This window comes from Lonchura striata, chromosome 2 (assembly GCF_046129695.1).
Source record: "Lonchura striata isolate bLonStr1 chromosome 2, bLonStr1.mat, whole genome shotgun sequence".
NCBI classification, from domain to species: Eukaryota; Metazoa; Chordata; class Aves; order Passeriformes; family Estrildidae; genus Lonchura; species Lonchura striata.
The window spans coordinates 15,652,077-15,668,629 of record NC_134604.1 but is presented as its reverse complement, the minus strand read 5'-3'; the positions used below and the strand labels follow the sequence as shown (position 1 = coordinate 15,668,629).

General features: G+C 36.9%; 1 protein-coding gene across 4 annotated transcripts in view; it reads left to right on the top strand.

Moving 5' to 3' along the window:
* Positions 1-16,553, top strand: part of EPHA6 (EPH receptor A6) — a 382,744-nt gene that overhangs the window by 117,864 nt on the left and 248,327 nt on the right. The window lies entirely within an intron of this gene.

Below are 16,553 nucleotides of genomic sequence, written 5' to 3'. Positions count from 1 at the left end.
TAGCTTCCAATACAAGTCTGGAATGCACTGCAAGTCTTATTAATCATCCATAATTGTGCTCAGAAAGGAAAAGGGCAGTGTTTAATACTGATACTGCAAATAGCAGAATCTTGATTAAATATGAATATGAATGAAAGTGAATCAGCTGAGCACTGTATCAGGAAAAAGATATTTTGAGTCTTCTGCCACTTGTTTGTGAAGTGGAAAGAAAATAGTTCAAGAAGGATGGGAATATTTGAAGGAAAGATGGGGAGAAGATGAACAGAGTAGCTGGAACTGCATTTTTCGAAAGTGCTTCTATATAACTACATTTTTATTTAAAAGTTTGTATGAAATGTGTTCATAATAGAAAAGTATCTATGTCATAAACACAGTTTACTAAATGTGATGCTGTGGTTCTCTAACAAGAGAAATTTATTTGAACCACCTAAAGTTTGTGGTTTAAAGTTTTTTTGGGGGGAACCTTTATTCTTCAGATATAACTATTTGAATACTGGTGGATTTGTGCCTGTTTCCATAATTTTACTTGCTTGCACATTAATCAAATACTTTTTTGTTAATTACTGAGCTGTAGATTCTAGTATTTTTATCAGTTTGGTCCCTGCTTCTCCTGTAAAGAAGCATATATTCCGTTATTGTTTCAAAAGCATATTTGTGTGCAGCCAGGTCATTTTTAATTTGGTGTCTGCTTAAAAAGACTGCACAGAAAAAGGAAAACCGGCTCACATGAAGAATATCTTACTTTATGGAATTCTTTGTTGCATCAGTACAGCGTTCACAGCTTTTTTGCTTGGTGTCAGTCTTTTCTAGCCATAAATTTCATTTAAAATCGGATTTAAGGACAAGTGCTCATGCATTCAATATCTGTAAAACAAAATATTTTACCCAGAAATATGATCTTTGTTCTCTCATGTTTAGTAGATCATCAACACCATTTGAGGGTTTTCAGCTGTGACAAAAGCTCTGCCACATACTATTAATTTTATTTAACATCCCCATGCCAGCTCTTTAGGGTAGTTGGTCACACAGTCTTGAAGATCCATCAGAGGTTCACCCAGAAATGAAGGCTTTGTGACTGTTCTGTGCTTTAAGGGCTTCTAACCTTCTTCATCTTGCAGGTGTGTGGAGTGTTTCACAAGTAGATAGTTTCCTCCCAAAGGATAAATTCTGTATTTTCCTCTGCTGTGTTACATACAGAGCTCACTCTCCAGTGTGGTGCTGGTGTGCACACAGAAATGTGGTGTCTATCCTGTGTTAGACCTAAATATCTCCTGGCACTCAGAGGCATAAAAACCTGTGAGGAATTTATATCCAATGATAAAAGTACAGAAACATAAATGAGGTAAAAGACACATGAAAAAGCTTTTGTAACAGTCTAATACTCTTAATGTTCTTGTGATCAGGTGCTTGCTATGAACTGTAGGGTGAGCTTTCTTTCCAGTTCTGTATGGAATTTGTCTTTACATTGGTCTGTGTACCAATTATGGCAGTGGTGCACTGGGAAAGGCTGCCTGAGTCTGGAGGTATATATGGATTTATTTTCTGCCTCCCTCTGGCAGAACTGGCATTACTTTTGTAGCACTGGGCCAACACCAGAAGCGATTCCTGTTTCTGCAACAGCTGACTCGTGAAGTGATGTGGCAGAAAGGATGCATGCTTGTCATTTAGCATTATCTCAAACCCTAGCTGCTCTGATGCCCTTAGATGTGCCTTAACTTTGAGAAGTGACTTCCCAAGAAGGGCATGGAGTGTTCTGTGCACGCTGCTCCAGTAAATCCTTAACTAAACCAGCTGGGGGGCTCTCTCCTTCAGAGACAAACCAAAACAACAGCAGACACCTTTCAGTCTTCTTGCTGCATGCAGACTTTGCTTTATTCTGTCAGAAAGTGGCCTGACTGATAGGGCTGAAGATACCTGACAGAGTGCCTAAGCGATTAGAACTTTCTGGGTCATAAAATTTACATCAGAGCCTGAGTAACGCTGCTCTAAACATGAAGTGACACAGCACACAACCAGTGCTCATGCAGAAGGAATCTCTGATGCAGAGATGGAGTGTGACCTTCCTTGAGGCAAGCTGCTTCCTGAGTGAGAGCTGAAAAATACTGTCTGCTGCTCATGGTACATGGTTGGCCTTGGAGGAACATGACATCAGCTTGTCAGCAGCTTGACTTCCAAAAAATCCTGAGGTTTGGCTTTGGAAGATGACAGTTAAAAAATGGAGAAAGGCATTCTAGATGGTTTCAGAAGGAAAACAGCAGGCACAGTGTAATACTTTATAATATAAAATATTTAATGTGTATCAATATAGACATTCCATAATATTTTATAATGCAAACAGATGATAATACCATTAACTAAATAGAATAACATGAGTTCATTCCTCTGTGTGTGTTGTGCTTATTTTCTCTGGCATACACTTGCATTTCTATTAGCACACATTTGTTTGTGTGAAACTCCGAAGTGTGAATAAAGCCCAAAAGATCACTGAATATTTGCTGTATGGCCATATGTGCCCGTTGCCATATACACACAATGTTTAGATGCATAAAAATGTCAGTTTTACTTGTTTTCCTATCCACTCACAAAAGCACAGTTTGAAAAGGGCAAAGTGTTGGGCATCTGAGAAGACGTTGCTCTCCTCATGATGGTTTTGAACACGAAACAGGTGGTGATATGCTTGTCTGTGTTTTATCTTAAACATACTTTCCTAATCTGTCTATTAAAATAGCTTTTAGATATTTAAAATGAAATAAGTATATGGATTAGTTTACCAGACAAAATAAGGTCAAACTTCAACATTTATTAGGTCACTTCCTTTTTGTCTTAGAGTAGGCACAGTTCTGCAGTGAATGGAAACTGCATATACCAAGTTCCACAGCTTGTGCTTCACAATACAGTTACTTTTAATGTATTACCAAAACAACTTTCATGTTTGAAACCACATTCACAGTCAAGTTTAAAAAGGAATTTTTTTTGGTCAAATGAAGATTAAAAGCTACTCCATGTTTCTGTTGTCTACCTCACTTGAGAGTTTTGCTGAAGATTTTGCTCTGTTATAATGAATAAGATTATATTGTAATTACAAATATGGCATTGGGCCTAAGGAGTAGATGTTAAGGTAATATATAGGACAGTGATATATTATCCTAGAATCAATAAATGGTCACATATTTGCACAAGTGTAATAGATTCTTAAGCTTTTAACTAGAAAATAGTTAAGAAATGCTAGTTCCAAATGATTAATACTTTCTTTTTTGCTTGTTATATTCAATCAGTTCCAAAATGTGTGGCTAGCATTTGCAGATACCAGAATGGAGTTACATGAATCTTAATTTGCTGGGCTAAAATGTCTTTGACAAGAAAAAATAAAAACATCAAATGAACACAAAACATTTTAAGCTATATTTTTTTGGTTTCGTTCAATTGCAAAATAGAAAATCTTTGCCATGAGAGAAAAATGTACTTCCCAGACTGAAATGAATTTTTTTTTTTTTTAAATTTTTAGAAACATCTTTGAAATACTGGTGTCCTCAGAATTTCATCAAGTCATGTCATTCCCTTATGGCTGTCATTTGGAAATTTAATAAATAGAGTTTATCCCCATCACAGATTTTTTTAATGGAGAGGGATTCTTGAACTGGTGTTACCACTGACTTCCCTGCTGGCTGGCAGTGGTAGCTGACAACCTGGTAGCTTGTTCTCATGGATATATAGTCAGCTGAATTCAAATGTCACAGCTAAATATGCTCACTTGCACTTTTAGGTTTCAAGAATGGCAATAACATGCTTTTCTTTAGGATGAAATAGGTCTCTGAAGGATATCTTCTATGAGCAAGACAATATTTGGAAACCTTGTCTTGGTTAACCTGGTTTCTAGTTAATTTTTTAATAAATATGGTATTAGTGAGGCTTACTACTATGCAAGTTTTAATAAAAAAAGAGATGTAAAGTCCTGGGCTATGAAAGTTGCAGCTTTCATTTCAGTATAAGAGGTGAGATTTTAGTTTTATTTCAGTGAGTACAGTTAAGCTGAACGAATAGTGTTGTGGGCTGCCTACAGCAGGTTGAGAGTTTTGTAAATGCTCTTATTTGTTCTGTCCCTGGGAAAAATCAAGTTTCAGAAGCAAGCAAGTTCAGTTCTCTTTACCTGCACAAACACTGCAGCACTACAAGATGAAACTTCAGAGGCTTTCCCTTCTCTTTGCAGAGCTGTTCTTTAAAGGCTCTTTCTGGCCCAGACTATTACTGTAAACTCTTCAATCTCCTTTATCTGCAGTAAATGGGCCTTCTGCATCAATTATTTTTTTCCTGATTGAAAAAAAGGGACATTATAATCACTCCTTGTAACAAATGTGCAACAGAACTATCGATTTCTGAAAGAGCAGCTATTGCTGCTTTTGCAGGAAGAAGCCTTGGTAAATATATGCAATTATGCATGAAAACTCCCTGCTCATTCAGCAGCACAGTCTGATACATTCCTGATTGTTTGTGCATGGCCTGCAGTCATCTCAGGGTGCAGATTATTTATATTTCTTCCCACTTGAAGCTCAGCCCCGCAATATATCTGTATATTACTCTGCACACCCAGTGTCAGTAGCACTGATGATTTCAGCCTTAAGTCTGTGTAACTTTGCTGCAGATGTGGGTTACAGGGTTAACACTTCCGTGGCTATTTTTTTTCTCCACTTCCCACTCTTTTACAGAATATTAGAGTTGTTGGCTGTCACCGTAATCCAAGATTTGCTTTTTCCTGCCCTGCAGGCAGTGTTGTAAGTGGAACATGAAGTGGGATTAATAACATATTCTAATGTATTACCTGCAGTGATCAGAGCACTCATGGAAATGTGAGCCTTGCAGGGACCTCCAGAGGTTATTTAATTCAGCTGCTGGCAGTAATGCAGGGTGTACTGTACTTCATGCACACCCTGGAAGAGGTGTTTAAAATTTCAAGTTCTTAAAAATTTCACTAAAGGAGACAACCAGCTTCCTGTCACTGCCTTTCATCACTGCAAGACTGGGAGAGCCTTCCCTTTTATTCACCTTGATTCCCTTTGTTGCAGTTTAAACTGCATTTTGTGTCCTACAGCTTCATCTATAGGATAGCATCGTCTTTACCACACAGCAGGATGGAGGGGTTTATTCATCTTCTGTCCCTCTCCTTTTTCTATCCTGCTAACCCCATTCCTTCAGTTTCACGGGGTTTTTTTCAGTTTTTAAATTTCACATCATTCTTCTTACCTCCTTTCAGGCTGGGGTTGTGTTTGGGTTTTTTAGATTAGTTTTTGATTGTAGGTTTTTGTGGAGTTGAGCTTTTTTTTGTTGGTTTTTTTGTTGTTGTTGTTGTTGTTGTTTTGCATACTTTTAGAAGTATACATTTATGCATTTTGAATTATTTTTAACATAGATCATTCACCTTACATTTTGTACCAGTTACTGCACAGGCAAATTAAGAAGTTGAGTTAAATATGTGCAATAAATGCCATTGTCAAACAGCATTACCCAACAATAACATTGTAGGAAAATGTCCTCCCTCTTTTTTTTTTTTTTTTTTAATATGAACTTGTATATGAAAGATACACATATATATAAGATACTGAAGATGGCTTGATTTATTTTGGAGAGCAATACAAAGGTTTTCATTAATGGCACAGCCTGCAAGTGTGTAATTCATAAGTACCTGTAGACAGGGACATGTAAAAACATGTATTGGCAAGCAAATCATGCCTGATTGACTTTATTTTATTCACATCTGTATTTAATATCACATGTGTGTGTATATGTCTGTATGAAATTATTTCAATTCCATCTGTGCCTATTATGCCAAGAAGTCAGAATTCCCCCATATGTCTCTAAAGACTGCAGTTGTGGAGAGCAGAAGTTGAATGTGATGCACAGAAGAAACAGATAAAAGTTTAATATTCCTTAAAATGCCTTAAGTACTGCAACCCTTAAAAGCACAGATCTGTAAATACTCCATTAGAAATGGAATATTAACTATAAATCATCTTAATACAGTCCTGTGGTTAATGCTGCTGGAGTTTTTAAAGATGTAGAGTGGGACCTGGTGATGCTTTGACCTCTGAAGGTCTTTCTGAAGTGAAGAGAATGAGAGTGGCAGGTGTGGGAATGGCTGTTTGTATGGCACAAACTTGTGAGTAACACAGGCATTTAGCCATTATTTAGAGTGGATTTTCGATACTAGACCAGCAGATGTTAATGATTAATGGGTAGATTTAAAATGACCTGTAGAATTCATAATGCTGATAGTAAATACCTCGTGAAGAGGTCAGGAAAACTACTTCCCTTCGAATTTCTGCATTTCTGTCAGTATAGCCATCATCACAGTAGTGATGGTTGAAATTTTTTTTCACATTAATTTATTCTGTTTAGTCCAATCATATCTGAATCAGAAATGCTGTATAAGTATATTGTTTCACTTGTATTCACTACAAGTATTGTATCAGTCCAATGTCTCTGTGTGGATCTGGCAAGATTGTTGTCATTTCTTCTAAAATTATTTGAGAGAAGACTACTTGAATTTCAAGCAGATTATTTACCTGCATTTGGAGCATTGGCAAGTAAATAATTTGTTTTGCTTTTTATCCACATCTTGGCCTGATCAGTAGATAGACAAAGAAAACCAGAGTTTAGTCTCTTTTCAAAGTCAAATCACAATCAATAGTCTAAGATTTTATGTAGGAAAAGAGGGATTTGCTCCAAAAATAGGAGGGGGAGAAGTGTCTTTCCTTCAGCAAATCTGTAGAAACCATCTGTCACTAAGGTGGCTTTGACAATTACTTCTAGCCAAGTGTGTAAGAGGTCTCTCATCTCTCCCAGCTCCGAGCTCTTCAAGCCACACTCACGTGCTCAGAGACTCTCTTAGGAACCCCTCATGTCCTGTATCATCTGTCAGTAGAATTTCATAGATCTGTAACAATAATGTTGGGCTTGTTTGGGTTTCTACCTAATGGCTACTCTTTGTAAGTGCTGAAGTGTGTTTTCCTATTAGATATGTGCAGACAGCCCAAGTGAATTCTCACAAGATGCTGGCACCCTGAAGGATTTCTAATGCTGCAGCCCATCAGTGATAAAACCTATTCAAAAGTTTGTTTACTCAGTTTGATTCTATCAGCCATTTTAATTGTGCTCAAATATCTCTAATGAGGAGAGATCTATTGAAGTGAGATGGCTGATCCCTTCCATTCATGGTCTCATAAGTATATGTATTAAATGAAATTACTTGAGTCTTTTGGGAAAAAGTCCAAATTGTAATGTTTTGGCAATTATATCACCTCCGATAGTACTTATTCTACTTAGATGATGATAGTGCCCATTAAAATGAGAGCACAGCACACATGAAAAGAAAATATTCCCTACCATTTACTGTTTTGAATGAAGAGGAGAGTAATAAAAATTATGCTGAAATTTGGCCTGCTTTTAATTGCCATGCAGTGCACAGCAATTGATAGCTAAAGTGCTAATTATTTTTAATGTAATTACATTTAATTATCATAATTGCTACTCATATCTCCTGTCCTAATAGAAAGATGTTAAGGGTCTTATTCACAGAACTGTTATGTTCCCATCATGCAGAGGAGAAATGAATAGGGAATGTTCTGTGGATTGTGAGACAAACAGTCCCAGTGATTGCTTCATTTGGGGACTCCAATTTGCAATAGGTGTCCATTGCAGTGTGAAACTGAGATCTGCTTTTCAGAACTCTGCACATGGCTCTTCCTTTTGGCCTGTGCAAATGGAAGGCCAGAAACTGGAAACAGAAACCAGATAATCCTATTTCTGGTCTTAAATTTTATCCAAAAAAGTATCTTCCCCCACCCACCACCACTTCAAAAAAGAATCAGCAATTACACTCATGATTGCAATTATAGCAGTGATTAAGCATGATCTGTGGTGATTGACTTGTAATATTCACCAAGATTTTTGCTAAATAAGTACCCAGAGCAGGCAATCAAGATATAATGTTCACTCTTTCTGGTGTTAGAGCAGATGTTTTGTGTTTTATCATGAAATCTACAAAGTGGGACATATGTCAATGATGTTTGTATTCCACATGCTATATAAGGAAATTTTTTTTCTCTTAAAAAGCACTAGCTAAATATTAAGGAAGTGATCATTGGGTTTTTGCTTGCCTATAGGCATAACTGCATTATATTCTTCCTAGAAAGTTAAAACTCAATATGTCCTTACATGTTGCTTGATGTGGCTGAAATTCAGCACTGGATCATTATTCACAGACTTTTACACCTTGATGTTCCTGATACCAAAATAGTAGGTACAGCATCCTTTGTGGGGGATCAAGGTCTTTTGTGGGAATACTGAAAACTATAAAATCAAGTGGATATTGAACATGTAGTGTAGTGTTAAAACTTCCAAAAGCTTTAAAATCCAGCAGCAAGAAGAGTGTGCATAACTGAATGTCAGATAGAAATAAGCTGTGCTAGGCAGCACATACACAGCTGCCTTCTTGTTCTGGACAGAAAAGTGGTGCTTGTGCTGCACTGCTTCTGATAGTTCTGAGATGTAAGAAAGTGCACAAGTGTATATTAACTTTCTTTTCAACTCTTCCATCAAGCAATCCAAATCCCTGCAAAACATAGCATCATTGCAAACCTTGTGGTAGTTTGCTGTTAGTACTTCATCAGTAACTAGAAAGGGGTAGATGGATTTCATATGCTCAAGCCTTGCACTAATTAAACTATTCTGTACTGAAGAGCCATGAGGAACAGTTGTTATTTTAAAACCAGAGTACCAAATGCCGTGCGATGGGAACGTGGCCAGTTTGCAATGAGGGAAGCAGCCACAACAGATACAGAAAGTGTCATTTTGTATTTGTTGGCATGGAGAGGATGTGCTTAGCAGGGTGAGTCTAGACATAGTTTCTGGATTTATAATTGTGTTTGGAATATTTTAGTCAAGTTCAAAACTGCTCAAACTGAGTTTATGTGCAGGACCAAAATCTAATTGATGTTTGCATGCATAAAATTGGGTGTAACACTCAACAGTAACTTACATTCTTCAGTATAGGCACTGTGAGATTGTTTCTTTGTAAAGGCATTATTGCTACAAATTGGATACCTGGAGCTCTAATTGCTCTCTGTGCTTTATATTTATCTGTCATTTTTATATAGTGTAATTCCTGAAGTCTTCAAACCAGTTTATATTTAGGAAGGTGATTTTATTTTAATAAGGTTTTTTTTTTTTTTTTTGGTGGTAAAATGCATACAGGCTGATAATGTATTTATTTTATAGTCTTGAGATTATTGAAAAGGAAAAACTGAGGAAAAGGGGGAAAGAAAACCATAGTAAGTGAGACTGGGAGCAGGTTAGAATGGAAACATGGGTGATATGGCTTTGAAGAAAATAAGGATGGTTGTAGGAAATACTTGTCTTTTCCAGGATGGGAATTTTGGGATGCAGGACTCCCAAAAGGAATGATACTAACTGCAGAAAGGCTGAGGAGAGCTTTTAATGTCTAATTCTGTAGGTGTTATACCAATCTTGTAAAAACTGGCAATTTTTTTCTCAGTGTTCTCTTAATGATAAACTGGAAGGAGCACAAGCTGTCAGTTTCTGATTATGGCATTAGAGTGAATGAGATCTCTCCTCAGTAAGATGTATAAACACAGACATCAAATTATACTTTGCCAAGAGTTTTCCTTTTATCCTGAAACAGTTTTCTCCAATCTTAATATTACTTTGCCTTTGTTTTCCAGTGTAAGATCTTTGTCCAGGCAAAGAGACAATTCAGTTTTGAATTGTGTTCCAGTTGTCGGTCACCAAAATAAACTCTGAAGAGTCAGTTCTGTGAGCTTTCATCTGACTGCAAGGGCATCTCCTGGAGTTCTTGTATGATTTTTGAAGTACCTTTTCTGCTCAGCAGTGACTCTTACTGTTCAAATTCCTCACAATTCAGTTACTTTTTTTGGTGATTTTACAAGAGACCTGAGAATCCCTGGTTATACAAGAGATTTGGAAGTAGTTTTTACCACTTTTGAAACAGCTATGGATTTTTGTAGTTCTACTTATTTCTTGTCTATTTTCTAACCTTTGAGCAGAAGTTATCTGCACATTGACATCCAAGAATTGCCTACACTGTAGGTATATCTATAACAGCACAGTGTATGGTGAGCTTGCAGCCCAGCTTGCCTCCATCATTGGATTCTTAGGAAAAAATCTTCAATTTTATTGCAGACACCTAGGACTTGTAGTCCTCCCAAGGAGAGAAGGTGCTGGGACTTGCATTTCAGCAGTTACAGATCTTCCCTCTCCTGAAAATGGGTTCTTTGTGGGTGATATTTCAGCTGTGGCACTGCAATGCTGTTTCTGCCAAAGGAAAATCTGTAACAGGAAAGAGACAAAATAATTGAAACTGAGGAGGCTGGTAACAGACTTTACTTTCTGGGCATTCAGTAGTTATTGGAGATGGATATAAATCTGTTTCAGAGATCATTGAAGGTATGATTCTGAAAGTTCTTGGGTTGAAATGGGAATGATTTTTTTTTTTTTTTTTTTTTCTAATCAGAGTTAATCTCATGTTTTCCTGCACAAGTATACACCAAGAGTGAGGGAGCAGCAGTTGAGCTGGGAGAGGGCAGAGTTAAAACACCCAAAGCAATGCTGTTGCCTGGGCCAGGATGCAATAAATGCTGCAGCCAAATCCAGATCCTGGTGTTACATCCTAAATAAGACAACTTAGTAAATGTTTTTACTGTTCCTTGTTCACCTCCTTGCACAACGCTGTTATATTTCACTTTTTTTAATTAAATTAACTTCTTACTGAAATGAGTTTTCCAAATCCTAATGAACACTCCCTGATTCACACTTTTTTTTTTCCAAGTGACAGGTTTAATGTTTGGTCCAAAACCCCCCTCTCTCATAGATAAAAAGATAAAAGGCTATTTTTTTAATAGAACTGAGGCTATTCTAAGTCTCTGGGAATAATTAAAAATCTAGTTGATCTATGAATATTTATGAAAGTGTTAATTAAGGGATGTGTGAGTGAATCCACCTTGCTGCATCACAGAGTCATTAACCCTAGCAACTCCCAGATGTTTATTGTGTCAGTGTTTAGGACAAGCCACAATTCCACTGCATTTGACCAGTTTGAGGAGGGCTTCCCAAGGTGGTGTTAAAATCTCTTTCAGTTGCCAAAGGATGTAGGACAGGCTCAAATGTGCTCCTCCAAGGCAAAGTTTCATGTCTGGGGCATTCATCAGTGTAGCTGTAGGGGTGATGCTATGAACCCAACCTTGAAGAAACAAAGCAATTTTCAAAATTGTATTTCTTATTTAATTCTGTTTATCAGATTTGATTCAGTATTGTGCCTATTTTTTAAAAAAGCCCAATTACTGATACATGAGTGTAATAAGGGAGGGGCTTACTGTGTCTATTTTGTTGCAATAATTAAAAAAAAACCTGAGATTTTGTGCATGATTTTTCTGAAATTGCCTTTTTAATAACTTTTAAGCATCTCAGTGAATTAAGATGCATTCTGCAATATAGCCCTTAATTTGTGTGGGCTGAGGAATTGTCCTCAGCCTTTTAAGTGTTCTGCTTCTCTCAACGTGTGTCCCACTCTTCTGCCAAAGGACACATGGGATATTTGCAAGGCAAGAAGGGGTATAAGAAAGGAGAATGGGGGAAGAAAAAGTCTCAAAAAGGAGAACTGATTTTTTTTTTCAGTGCCAAATCATGACATTGATTGTGGCACTTTTTTTTTTTTTTTTTTTTTTTTGCTTTAGTCCGATCTTGGAATACACCTGGGACATATTATGTGAAAGGTGACAACTGTTCTGTATTATTGATTAAGAGTTAGTAAAGTATATGTGTCTTCTCCTTTGCACTACAATTCTGAATTCAAATAAACTAATATTAGAATACAGCATTTTTTTTTCCTCTTTTTTTTTTTGGCTTTTTTTTTTAGAGTTCACATAACATAATTTTAAGAAAAGTTTGGACTGTAGAAGTATGCAAGACCTCTTAGAACAGTGTCAATCTAAACCTCAGAGTACATGGAAAGAGTGGAATTTGGAGATGTAAAAAGCCCTGTTAATTACATCACCTTGCTTATCAGCAGTGGAAAACCTTGCTGCTTTCTGTGTCTGCAAAACCTGGATTTAAAAGAGTTTAAATGGCACATGGCTGAGTTCTGAGCTGCCAGCATAGAAAACCAACATGGAATGTCACCTCTCAAGACACAGGAATTTGGCTGCAGTGGCGTGCCAGCTGTGCTGGCTCCAAACCTGTCACTGCCCAGCTGCTGCAGGTCGGGTCAGAGCAGCTGCCTCCCTGCCAGCTGCTCCACAGCTCCTGGAGGGCTGGAGGAGCTGCTTTCAGAAACACCTGCAGGTACCTGCAGCTTTCACCGAGCAGCTGCACAGGGCTAATGAAGGAACTGCATTAATCAAGCAACCTCCTTCCTGTTTTATGCCTTATGGAGTGGCCAACAAGTGGTGGAGAGTGATGGGAATTGGCAGGGTTGAGATGTGGGGTGTCTTAGGCTGGGATGTTTCCCCTCTCCTCCTTTTCCAAGTGTTTCCAAGGCTTTCCAGCAGCAGCAGGAGGAGGTGCAGCTTCCCTTGGTGGGGCTGGCTGGAGGGGGGAGTGCTGCTTGCTGAGATAAAGATGAGCATGGAGCCATCTGGACCAGAGGGAGCTGAAAAATTTGTGTCCTTATGTTAAAAACCAGACCTCACAACCCCTCCATTCACATACCAAATATAACTTATTTCCCTCCTGAAACAACATATTTCTCAATTTTTGGCATTTTTTCCCCTTTATACTCAGCATTCTGTCACTTTTGCCAAAAACCTGCATATCATACAATTTAAATTCAGGAGGCTTATTTAAATTAAAATTGTTTTATTAAAATACCTTTCCTTCAGTGTTCACTGGCAGAGTGTACCCTACTATTCCAAGATAAATTGGAAGCAATGAAAGAATCTTTATCAAAGGAAAAAGATATACAAGTACGTAAATTTATTAGGTTTTATTAAAATTAAGTATGGCTGGATCTGTTTTATTGACTTGTATATTGGAAACCTAGGATTCTGCCCAGACTGAGGAAAAGTATTTAAGTTCATAATCAGCTGTTTTCCCTTCAAGGGCATAAACAATTCAAAATTATTTAAATTGATGTTTAAATGTCAGACTAATTATCCCACTGTGGTCATGCTCCCAGAGGAGAATGAACCTCTGCAAGGCAAAACCCAAAGTTTTTATTTCCATACGAATAGGTATTTTCCCCTGAAACTTGTCTTGCAATGAATATTGTTTTTCAAGTTAACAGATATTCTAAATCAGTATTTTAAAAATACTTTTTTGGTTGCAGGTATATCTTTGGCAGTAACCACCTGGGGCTATTTCTTTTCAAGTTATACTTTTGAGACAGGGTGGGTAGGAGGTGAAAATTAATTTCAAAATAGTTATCTTTTTAGGTAAAAGCCCATTTAAAAAGATAATTAAAAGAAAATGCTCTGAGAGTTCCAATACATAGTTTTATTTGCGTATATATTTATTTTCTAGATCACAGAATAGTGAGGTTTTACATTTCAGAAAGGATACTTCTTAGTATAAACACTGGTGTAAAGCTTATCTCCAATGAAAGCAATGGGAAGTAGTTTCAAGAAAGGCATATAATGATGATCTGGTAGATAATCAACATCTCAAACAGAGAAACAGATAAACAAAATGCATATTAGTAGCTAATAACACTTAGTACTGGCCAAATACTTTGTGGTTTTAAGTGGGTGGGGGTTTTTGTTCTGTGGTTAGCATCAGAGCTTAACACATTTTAACAAAATTGCATTCCTGGGAGTATTTCTGTTTGTTTATTTTAAAGGTGTTGTTGGAAGAGCAGATGACTGCGTGGCAAACTAGGCCAGGATTTTTATGTAGTAATAATATTAGAAATAATCAGGTTAAAGTATAATGAGCTGTGTGCTTCTTGTTAAGATGGAATTCATTTTTAGTCATTTCAGTAGGTGGCTTTTCAGATGGATTCTGACTGTTGACTTGTATTAATGGGGAAGAAATTATGCCAGTGAATTGAAGACAAAAGTCAACAGGTGCAATCTTTAATTCAGAATAATCACTGTTAATATTGAGATACCTATTTCTAGAACACCACCACACAGCATCCTTGTTTGCCAAAATAACAGCTTAATTAAAAGAAACATTATTCAAATTTTAGGATTCTTATCTGAAGGCATTTTCCTAAAGTAATAGCTTTCTAAAAGCATTTTGAACTGAGATTAATAGTGTTGAATTTGTTTCTGAAAAAGGCTGTGCTTCTAATGCAGTCAATATAATGGGAATATGTTATAATACTTTGTTTATTCTTTTATAAACTACTTTCCCTTGTAATTCTCTTGGACAGCTTATGAAATATCTTCTCACATCAATGTCTTTTATGTTTGTTTATGACAAGTTTTTGTCCAGCTTCATTGTTCAGGAGTTCTTATTAAGGAATCCAAAATCAGGGTTGTGCCTGTGAAAAAATGGAACAAATATATTTTCTCCTTAGAATTTAGCTGTTTATCATCAAGATTAAAACTGTCTGAATTGTCATTTACACATACTAATAAAATTGCATTTATTAATACTTTCAATGATCCCAGGCAGTTTAGAAGCTCAGTTACTAAAATTATCTCTAAAATATAGTGATTATCTAAAAGGTTGGTTTGGTTCTCCTAAATTTAACCAGAGAGCTGGGCATTATTCCTCTACATTAAATAATTCTGATGGCCAGCCTTGTGGTGTTAATTTTTGTCTTAAATGTGCAGTATTTTTATACATGGGACGGTGAATTTTCTCTAAACTGTAAATTTAGCACATCTTAGTCTATCATAATTAGATTTTTTTGTTTGGAATTTTTTAAATCTGCTTTTGAGGTAAGCAGCTTCCCAGATGGATAGAATGAGGAGGAGCCCCCATTTCCAGCATTTCTCATCCCCTGGGTAATAACAGGGTCTTGCTTCTCCTTTGGCTGCAAGCTGAGCTGCACCTTGATTAAATAAAGAAATAAAACCACTACAAATATAAATCAGTGACATGACCAAAGTCCCTGCCACCCCAGGAGCCCCAGAGCTCATTTCCAGCCTGGTTCTGTAGCCCTGAATTCCAGTTGTTCCTCACGGGGTCCACGCTGGGAGGGGCTGAAGGAGGTGCAGGTCCCTCAGTCATTGCTGGAGAGGATAAAGGACTGTGGAGGTATCTTTGACAGTATTTCCACTGTTTTTCTGTGTAAAAAATCAGAGAAATCCTTCCCCAGTGAAACTCTTGGAAATGGAGGGCTCAAGGTTGCACTGGACTGCACCAGCTGTTCATTTTGTGGCACTTGGTGACTTCTGAGCATGGTGGCAGCAGCTGGAGTTGGTGAACTTTAAGCTCCTGCAATCTTAAATCAAGAACCTGAGCCATTTCCTATTTTCTCCCCAGAGTAATAAAGTGGCTTTAAAATTCTGTGGGCTTTTTGTCCCTGAAGATTACATCTCCATTAGTGAAAAAGTTCCAAGTTATAGTCCATCTGGGTAACTAATGTTATCTTAGTTATGAATATAAAAAACACCTAAAACTTTCATAAATGGTACAAAACTCTTTTTTGAAGCTTAACATTTTATTTTAAAGGGTGTAATTTTTTTTTTCATTCAACAAAAAACCATTTTCAGGAAATTCATCCTTTTTTATCAGTGAGATTTGCAAAAAATTCATCTCTCAGTGCCAAATATTTTATTAGTTATTTATCAGATGAAATTATTGGAATATTAAAACTTTCCCCATGAGTATATGCTCTAGCTTTGAGGGGGAGAAAGTAGTTTAGGAGTCATTAAAATTTTTAGACTACTTTGTTTTATTCACATAACTAAACATTTTTAATTTAAAGGAACAAATAAGACCCTGAGGCAGAAATCAGCCATCAGCCAATTAGCCATCCCTCCATGTGTAGATGCAAGATCAATCTTTCCTACCTTTTTGCTTCTCTAAGTCAGAAAAATCTTCCAAAAGTTTCTCAACCTATAGATCATAACATATTGCTGAGTAGTTTGCAAAAGTATTGGAAAGAAAGAAACATATTAACAATGTGGCAATTAAGATAAAACTTTAGCTATTTCTTCTTTTACAAGTAAGGAAATGGTAACAGTGAAACGAAGTTTAGCTCTGTATCTGCTGTAGTTTGCCCTGAGGATTTTAATGCCCTCTGTTCTTTCATTACTGTTCTTTTTAATGTTTAGGTGATCTGCTTAAGCATTGTTTAATTTCATCCCTCTGCAGGTTCTCTTGGGTACAGTTTGTCTGATATTCAGTATTCATGCTGTGTTGGGATGGCAGTAACATACTAACTTTTCTCATTCTGTTTTTCTGTGGCTGAGATTGAGGGTTTGTTTCTTAAAAGGAAATAGCAAACTGATTGACGAGGATACCCTAAATTCAAAATCTGGAAGGCAGGGAACAGATTGCAAATCAAACAGCATTTTCTCTGTCAGTGGAAAAGAGTAACAGAAGGATTTTCAGTTGGAGAAAATCATATGAGT